The 9631-nt window shown below is 47.0% G+C and overlaps 1 long non-coding RNA gene across 1 annotated transcript; it reads left to right on the top strand.

Annotated features, from left to right (window-relative positions):
- The first annotated feature begins 4514 nt into the window (after window positions 1-4514).
- LOC107182853 lies at window positions 4515-5982 on the top strand. Its single transcript, XR_001513608.1, has 2 exons — window positions 4515-4654; window positions 5936-5982. It is a non-coding gene; the product is annotated as an uncharacterized LOC107182853 (long non-coding RNA).
- Window positions 5983-9631: the final 3649 nt, after the last annotated feature.

The following is a 9631-nucleotide window of genomic DNA, read 5'->3' as shown; positions in this document are numbered from 1 at the left end:
TTCATATCCAAATTATTATTTTAAGGCATATTCTTCAGCAAATTCCCATAACAGAGACAATTTTACTGAATTTCCTTTTCAGTCTTAAAGTCAACCTTTTAACAACCTTCTTTAGCATTTAAAAACTGTTCTTTATTATGGAAATGCCAATCCTGCTGCTAAAATAAAGCCAGCATCTTTTTTTCTTTGGGTAAAATTTGCCATCTTTCCTAGGAAATAATCAGTCTTGGGGTTTTATTTTGTACATTTGTAAAGAGATTCCAGCTCAAAACTCTATCTAATATCCGAAATCAGACGATGCACGCATTAGTTTCAAGCCACTTTTCTCTTTACAAGTGCACAGAAATTCCGGATGCATTTTTAAATTTTGTAAAACTTTTCAATTACAAGATGGACTTTAAATTATTTGTTACTACCACCAAGATCTGCACTTGTGGCAGCTCCACCCGGGCCCGCTCCCTAGGCTTTAAGGCTCACTGCAGGGGTTCTGGAAAACCACACCTGAGGCTGGCGAGCAGGTTTGTCCCAGCCCTTGACTTTAAAAGGACCATAATGTTTAAAGGAGTAGTTTGAGTCTGTCCCATAATGTTCGTCCAGTAAGTCCACAGAAAAAAACACAAACACAGACAACTAAAGGGCCCAAAAGTAAAGTCTTCCAACTCCATGGAAGCAAAACCTAAAACTAGACAATGGCCATACACCAACTGGCAGGAGTGACCTGCCTCGTCTCAGATCCTCGAGGGGAAGCCACAAACCTTGTGAGGGGAATCCACATCCTTCCTGAAGAGTAGAACGTCTTCCGACTCCCTGCCCATGGTCCTTCAGCAATGTGTCCGCCTAGACTGCTTTGGGCACTACAGAATTTCAGAAGTTAGCTCACACAAGACAGAACATGTAATACACAGAACAGAATACACTACACACAGACACCTACTGTGGCCAGTCAGACTCTCCGGATCAGGGCCCCTCAAGGGTCTTGGGGATCCCGGACAAGCCCCCAAATGTTATGCCCAGATTTCCGGATTCCCAAAAGACCACCAGGGAGCCAACCAAGTCCGATGCAAAAGCAAATAGTCTTTATTCGAGCTAGCTCGGCTCCTCGACCACACTCACCAACAGAGTGGCAAGTGGCCGAGAGAGAGTGAGCTCTGTGGGGAGAGGGGTTTTATAGGGGGGTTGAAGTAAGGGAAGAGAGAGGACTGTGGGCCCTGCCGATAGGCCATTCACAAGGTGGTGTCTTGTTACACAGGATGTGGTCGTATCTATGGCGCGCACTTCCCTTGATTATCATTGGTTAGTTTAAAGAAATCCTAGGTGTGGCTAGCAGAGGCTTGGGCTTCTGGGAAGAAGCTTCTTGCTGAGCACATGGCTAAGGCTGCTGCCCAAAAATGGAGGATCTGGGGTAAGATGGAGGGCGTAGCCCTCACCTTTTCACCTTGAGACTCATGTCTTTAATATCTCTGCTCTGAGTTGTATTCCCTTCCTCCACGGTTCTGGTCCCTCAGTTGTCTGGTGCAGGTCCTCAGGGTCAGCTGGGGACAAGTGCACAGATACCCTGGTGTGCAACTCTCTGTGAAGCTGCAGAGCCTCTGACATGCAATTCACTGAAGGGCCCTGCTGTCTGGGACAGGGTGTGCCCTAGTACCTTCTGGATTTCCCTGTTAGCCTGGGCCTGGGGGCCTGACAAGGCATCAGGCAAGAGTCCCTGGCCAGCACCATCAGTGCTGTCATAGGGGTTGGGTGGGCTCAGGACCAAATGACCCTGGTCAGCACCCTAGGAGCTGATTTTGAGACTGTTTGAGGCTCCGGGTTGCAGTTCCCCAGCTTGCAGCAGGTGTGTAGTTGGTGCAGTCCTGAGGTTGGGCGGTAAGGGGTGCAGAGGTCCCTCTGCCTTGCACTCACAACTCAGGTTCTAGACCATTGAGTCTGGGAGCACTGGGGTTCTGGTGCCCAGGGTTGGTAGAGCTGGTCTAGGATCTCAGGCATTGATTCGCAGTGTGGGAGGTCTCTCTGGCCTTCAGTAACTTTGGGCATCATGTAGCTGGCAGTGCAGTAGGGCACCACTCACTGCAGGGGACCTGTGGTGGTACCACAGGGGTTATGTCTGGTAAGTGGCTCCCTGCACACCTTTGGGATAGTGTCTGAGGGCAGTCTGGTTGTTGGTGTGGCTGCATTTCCGGCCTCTGCTGCTACTCCCTTCAATATGGTGTGGGCTCTGTGCCAGAGCGTCGCTGACCTGAGAGTGCCTGTGGCAGTATCAGGGGCTCCCTGTTCAGGAGACCCCAATCTTCCAGTCCCTGAGTATCCTGCAAGACCAACCTGTCCCCCCACTCATATCTACACACACCACACATGTCCACACATGTTCCTCTCACACATTTACTCACTCTCTCCCTCAATGCCACCCCACTAGCTTCCCTCTTCTACTCTCCTTTATTTGATGTCTTTTATACCTCTCTACAATTGAAGTATGGTACCTATTTGCTTTGTTTAAAAATGGACAAGTTATTTTTATTTTCTGAATTATAGAAATCATCCCATTCGATTAAATGCCTTATTGATTGCAATGTGAATATCCCATGGGTTGTGGTCAGACTGATCTTAGAAAGCACATTTTTCCTTTACCTGGAAAGGACAGCACAGTTATCCCAAGGTCAGAAGGCTCTAGCCCCAAAACTGTAACATGCCTAAGTTTAACCCAGGTTAGCCAAGGGCTCTAGTTAATGTGCTTATAACATGCTGTTTAAACTGCTTTTTGCAAACTAGGTTCCTCATTCCAGACCCAAGGGCTCTAGATAATACATTTCTGTCAATTCAGTGACCCCGAGACCCTAAACTATAATTAACATGCTTAATTCTGCTTCTGTAAACTGCTTTTTTCAAACCAGGTTCCTCATTTCAAACCTTGAGATGTAATCAATACCTTTGTGATCTTTGCCTATATAAGTCTGGTTTTGCCACCATCTTATCACTATGAGATTTAGGGAATGGCCCCTCATAGTCCCAGATTGCAATAAATGTGACTCTTTAATTCGACTTCTTGATGCGTCTTTCTGTGATTCACAGGGTACATTACAACATTTGGAGGCTCCAGTGAGATGCAGACCCTTAGGGGTGCTGTTTCAGACGCAAAGGGAGGCCGAATCTCTCCTGAGCTGTTCATGGAGACTGAAGGGTCTCTAGGGGTGCACAACCTGAGAAGTTCCAGGGCCCCGGAGAACTCCTTTCGGATCCAGCAAACGGGCAGGGAACGTTTGCCTGTCCCTAAAAAAAAAAAAAAAGAAAAATTTCATCTGAGTCACCTGAAAATCCTCCAAAGGTAAGTTCTGGAATTCTGGGACTGGTCACTGGTGGTGGATTGTGAGAAGGGCTGGATGCGGCCTAACTTCTCCTTCCTTGGTATCCCTGAGACGTCAGAGGGTACTTCTGGCCTTGGTTTTCTTGGTTTTTGATTTTGGATTTGTTTGTTTGTGAGCCTTTCTGGTTTTGGGTTTGTTTGTGAGCTTTTTTGGTTTCTGTTTTTGTTTGTGAGTCCAATGTATTTGTGAGTCCAATGTGTTTAGTCTGTCGATTTTGTTGTTTCGCTGAAATCCTCTTGGAGGACATTGATTGGTTCTTTCCTTCCTCTTTAACTTTTGGGGGATTGTGTGAATGGATTTCTGATCTAAGAAACTCATTTGTTGGTATTTTGTGGTGTAAATGTGGCGCGCGCCTGTGTAAAAGTGTTTTTGTTTGTTTCTGTTTTGTTTTGTTTCCCTTGAAAAAAAAAAACCTTCTGAACATCTCCTGAGTTTCCATGGTAAATTGGGAATGTTATCTGTCTTTATTGTTTAAATATGTGTCTTTGTTGTTTAAAATTGTTTAGCTAGTGAAATTTCTGTTTGTGTCTCTTAAAAATATGAATGTATCCTTCATTGTTTTATTTTTATCTTATTTCCCCGTCCCCATCTTTATTCCACTGAACAGTCAATGCTTGCTCTAGAAATGAGCAAATAAAATGACAATGAGCTAATATGCCTAACTTGTCCTGTAGAGTTCGCTGCACATTTTGGCTCATCATTTTTTTCTACATAGAGATTGTGTTTCTTTATTGAGCGTAATTGCAACGACCTCCTACGGAGTAGTGTAGTTCTCAACTCTCTCTCACACCTCTCCTTACACATCTAGAAACTGTGCCCACATAAAAAAAGAAAAAAAAATGAATGTATTGCTAATCTGAGGAATGTTAATTATTTACATGTCACCTAAAAATTAAGGCTAAGAGTTCTAACTCACTGGAATGTACAGCTTTGGTGTGATGGAGGAAGGTAGTGAGAACTACTTAATGGAAGGTCTGAGGCATGGTTATGCATTTTTGAAGGACATAGAAAGAAGGTTTGAAGGCTAATTTGAAAGTGTGAAATTTGTGAAGGTTGTGTATGTGATGAGAAGGAAAAGAGAAATGTTGAAAGAAAGTTGAATGGATGATAGGCCAGTAAGCTGGGACAAGTAGATTAGTGTCATTTTCTGTCCACACCCAAGGACAAACAAAGTTAGAAAATAAGTCTAATTTTGATTAGTTCTTTTATTCAGGTATTTTTTAAGGAGGAGGCAACCCGGTCCCTCCCTGCAACATGGGTAATAGCTCCTCCTCAAAACTCGACTGTCTTAGAATGTATGTTAAGGAATTTTAAAATTGCTCAAACCTTGCAGCCTTGGGTCTGGTTCTGCGTGTGTAAGAGGGGACAGAGTAAGGTTTAGTAGCAGGAGTGAAGAGGCAGGCAGGGCAGGAGCAGGCCAGAGGAAGCTGGCAAGGCCATCCAAACCACCCAGGTGCTATTGGCCAGAGCCGCCTGAGGCAGACCTCCTCGGACTGGCAACAGCTGACTCTGACTAGGACAGACTGGGCTCTTTCCAACTGGGCCCCCATGAGCCAATGGTCGAAATGAAAATCGGGGGCCAGACTGTGAACTTTATGGTTGATACAGGGGCAGAGCACTTGGTAGTTATTCAGAAGGTAACTCCCCTCTCAGGACAGGAAGTCACCATTATTGGAGCTACGGGGACCACAGCTGCAGACTGCTCTTCTGCCCCCACCGATGTCAGTTAGGCGGCCACCAGGTGGTTCATGAACTCCTGTATTTGCCAGTTGGCCTGGTCCCTCTAATGGGCAGAGACCTTTTAGCCAAAATGGAAGCAGAAACCACTTTTGCCCCAGACGGCTCAGCACAGCCTTGCCTCCGTGAAGAGACTTCCCCAATGATCCTGTCCTTAGCAGTGCCGAGGGAGGAAGAATGGGGACTTTATACCCCCCAGCCAAAGGCCCCCACATCTGTTCTTGTCAGGCCCCCATCAGGGGACTTGGGCAGTGTTCCTGTTATCTGCTCAAGATCCCACAACTGTAAAAGTACTTGTTCACTGAAAGGGTGCAAGTGTGGATGTTTATTTGATGTTTGTATGTCGACCTAGATATAATTATTTGTTCATGTAAGTGTGGAAGTCTGTGGGGAAAAAAACACGGATTTTGGAATTCTGGGATAGATTTAAAAGGTATTTGTGGCTTTTCTAGTCTGATTGGGACATTTAAGGATGGGGCCCAAAAGGCTGCTGTGTTCTTTTCCCAAAGGGTCCTTGCTCTCTGTCAGAGGTGGAATCGGCCCGCCTAACTAGTAAAAATTTTTTTGTTTGTGTACTAGTGACTTTGATTTGCTCTGTGATATTTCTTTGTTGGGTTGAAATTTTGGAATTCTAGAATAGATTTAAAGGTATTTGTGGCTTTTCTAGTCTGATTGGGACATTCCTCAGGGCAGAGAGAATTTATGGGCCCTGCCCCCTGCCTGTGCTGAATTGAGGATCTTTCAGGAGACCCTCTAGGCTTTTAGTAAAATTTCCCTGCACACCCTTGTCATCCTCTGCCTTCTTTTCCAAGCCGGCTAAGAGTCATTTTCTTCCACAGGAATTGTCTTCCTCTAACTCACAATGGGAAATAATACAGGCCAGTGTCATTTGACTTGCTGGTTAAAGGAAAACAATGGGCCCTGGAATCTAGAAAGGTGGGCAGAATGAAGCAGGTCAAATGTACTGAAAGGGTTCAGTACCTGTTGCTGCTAACAGAGGAGGGGCTGATATCCCCTTCCAGTGTACTCCCTTGGGAGAGACCTGATCGCTGCTCTGTCACAGGGGATGGGTACAATGTCAGGGGCCTGGTGCCCAACCCACTGCCACAGGAGCACTTTGTAATATGCAGGGCGTGTTTCCACTTGGCCAGCGTAAGGGCCACTGGCCCCCACCATGCCACCATTGCTGGCTGGAGGCAAGCGCTTTTTCCAGGGGTAACAGAGAGAAAAGGACTGCCAGATGAAAATACCTTTACCTGGAAGCAGGAGAACCTCCACTGGTCACCTGGGGACCTGCGCCGCACTCCCTGCCTCCACCTATCTGGCTCCCATCTACCGCACCCTCTGCTCACTGGGGTTGTAATTGCCTCTCATCCCTTGAGGGGTTATTTTGAGTAAGTGGTGAGAAGGAAAATTTCCCTGTGCATCCTTGTGCCTCCCAGCACCCCAATAAGACCCATGAACCCCCGGGGACAAGGCCTCCTTGGACACTTTTCACAGTGTTCTGTTGGGGGTTTGCAGGGTCGGGGGGACTTAAAAAGGCAGTAGCTAGATTTGGGCTATAAAAGAAACTCCAAAAATTAGAAGGATTTGAAGGAATGAATCTGTCAAAGCTGGTAGAGGTAGCCCAGAAAGTCTTTAACAATAGGGATACCATGGAAGAGAAATAGGACTAAAGGAAAGAAAAGGCTGGCAGCACACTAGGAAGGCATTAGTATGTCTATTGTAGGACATAGGGGCACTGGAAGAGAGAATATCCTGGGAGGTTAACAAAGGAAAGCGTAAGGCTGAGGGAAAACCCAGGCTCTGAAGAATTTGCACCCAGGGAAGGGAACTAATACGGCCAGGACTCCTTTTCCTTGAACCCCTTAGAGCCCAGAATAATCATTTTTATAAGACTCCCAGTTAGTTTCCTGGTGTATTCTGTAGCAGCCTATTCAGTCTTGACAGAGCCAATGAAACCTGAATCATCTAAGAAGACATCAGTCCAGGTAGCCACTGGACAAACTGCCCTTTTCCTTGGACATCAAAAAGGATTGTGGACCTTGGAAAGAACACGGTAACACATTCATTTCTGGTCATGCCAGTTTGCCCATACCCCTTTCTTGGACGTGATCTCTTACAGAAGATGCAAGGCACCATACTCTTTGAGGGGGACGGAGCACACTTCACTGTGGATCCAAGGAACCCAGGCCCGGACCCATCCTCCCCTGGCCCCATTCTTCTAACCTGTCCTCTCTCAGATGAATATACCTTGCAGGAAAGGGCCAAGGTGACTCTGCTTACTTGGGGAAATTACGTCTCTTTCCCATGGTTTGGGCAGAAAACAACCCCCCCTGTGTCATCAAGCACCCGTAGTAGTCCAAATGCAAGCCACTGCCACTCCAGCTTGGGTTCGGGAATTCTTAGGGGCAGTTGGTTACTGCCGCCTGTGGATACTGGCCTTCGCGGAGATTGCTAATCTGGACCGAAGTGGAACAATGGTCCTTTGAGGAGCTAAGGAAGGTTCTCATCTCAGCACCTGCCCTAGACTTGCCAGATGTCAGGAAGCCCTTCCACCTCTACATGAGTGAGGTAAGGGGCATTGCCAAAAGGGTTCTCACCCAGACTCTAGGTCCCGGGAAGAGACCTTTGACCTATCTGTTTAAGAGACTAGACCCAGTGGCTTCAGGGTGGCCAGCGTGCCTCTGGGCAGTGGCCGGCACAGCATTGCTGGTAAAGGAGGCAGATAAGCTGATTTTGGGCCAGGAACTAGCCCTGACAACACCCCATGCTGTGGAAGCCCTCGTTCAAGGTGCTCCGGAGAGATGGATTTCAAACACCAGGGCACACAGTACCAACCTGCCAAGGAAGCCGCCCAAAAACCAGTGGTGCCTTTACAAGAGGAGGAATTGACAGAACAGAAGCAAGCTATCAGAGGACCAATTGCTTGGTGGACTCTACCAGATGGCAGACTGTTGGTCCCAGAGGCTCTAAGTCAGACTTTAGTTGCCCAGTTATACCAGGCTACCCACATAGGTGAAACCAAGACTTCTGAACTTTTGTGAGGCAGGTCACAGGTAAATGCTAAGCAAGGTAAGAGGGTTCCCCTGGGGATTCGGGCCCAGGGAAACTCCCTAGGAGAGCACTGGGAGGTGGATTTCACAAAGATTAAGCCACCAGCATCAAGGTATAAGTACCTGCTAGTTTTTATAGATGCCTTCTCAGGATGGGTTGAAGTCTAGCCCACCAGGACAGAAACTGCCTCTACAATGGTCAAGAAATTACTCCAGGATATTATACCTAGATTGGGGCTATCAGAATCATAGGATCAGATAACAGCCGTGCCTTGTAGTCAAGGTATCTCAAAGTACAGCTAAGGTCTTAGGCATAAATTGGAAACTCCATTGTGCATACTGGCCACAAATTCAGGGCAGGTATGAAGAGGACTCTAAAAGGACTTTTACTAAATTTATCCCAGAAAACGGTGAAAACTGGACCAACCTCCTGCCTTTGCCTACTTACAGGCCAGGTGTACCCCCAATCGGAGGGGTTCTCTCCTTTTGAAATCATGTTTGGTAAACCTCCCCCTATCCTGCCCAAAGTTAGGGGAGGAATTAGAAGCTAAAAGTCATAACCATTCCTTGCTCAAGTACTTGTAGGCTTTGCAGTATACCCATAGAGCCACCCATAATCTTGTTCGAGACACCTTGCCAGTGCCCACCTCGGACCCTGTACATCCTTTCCAGCCTGGGGACTTACTGTGGGTAAAGAAGTTCAGGACCCAAGGACTCACCCTGTTATGGGTTCACTTCAGCGTGCCAGCGACTACAGTTACAGCACCCCACCAAAGCAGAGGCTGAACTGCAGTGCAGACTATAGGAGTTACAGCATTTTTATTTGCAAAAACCACGAAGTTACAAAACCTTAATTCCCAACACAGTATAGTATCAGTACCTTCCTGTCTATGTGTTTTAGGAACAGAGAGTACAGCATATTGAGAAGGGGCCATGAGACCATATCTCAAGGCCTGGCCTGATGTCAGTACCTTCCTATCTATGTGTTTTAGGAACAGACAGCACAGCATGACCCGTCTGGCCAAAGCACCAGATATGCAGCCCAGCACAACCCCAACTTGGAAAGGACTATACACTGTAGCCCTGCTGACGGCATTCAGACCTGGCTACACCACTCCCAGATCCTGCACCTGGAAACAACCTTGATCCCAGCAGCCAACTGCCTCACCCATGAGATCCTTAGCCTGGGCTCCACGCAAGCCAGGAGGAGGCTCGACGTCTGCAAGAGTGGAACTGGACTTCAGTGAAGACAGTACTGACGGGGACCGTGGCAATAGGGCACTTGATAACTGTAAGAACATTTTTTTCTAGCCAGTGAGAAAGTCCAGGGCCAAGTGGGGCTAGATCAGGGGTCCTCAAACTTTCTAAACAGGGGGCCAGTTCACTGTGTCCTCAGACCATTGTAGGGCCAGACTATAGTTTTAAAAAAAAACTATGAACAAATTCCTATGCACACTGCACATATCTTATTTTGAAGTA

This window comes from Myotis davidii, unplaced genomic scaffold, assembly GCF_000327345.1.
Source record: "Myotis davidii unplaced genomic scaffold, ASM32734v1 scaffold511, whole genome shotgun sequence".
NCBI classification, from domain to species: Eukaryota; Metazoa; Chordata; class Mammalia; order Chiroptera; family Vespertilionidae; genus Myotis; species Myotis davidii.
The sequence above is the reverse complement of the archived record's forward strand: the minus strand, read 5'-3'. Positions and strand labels throughout refer to the sequence as shown.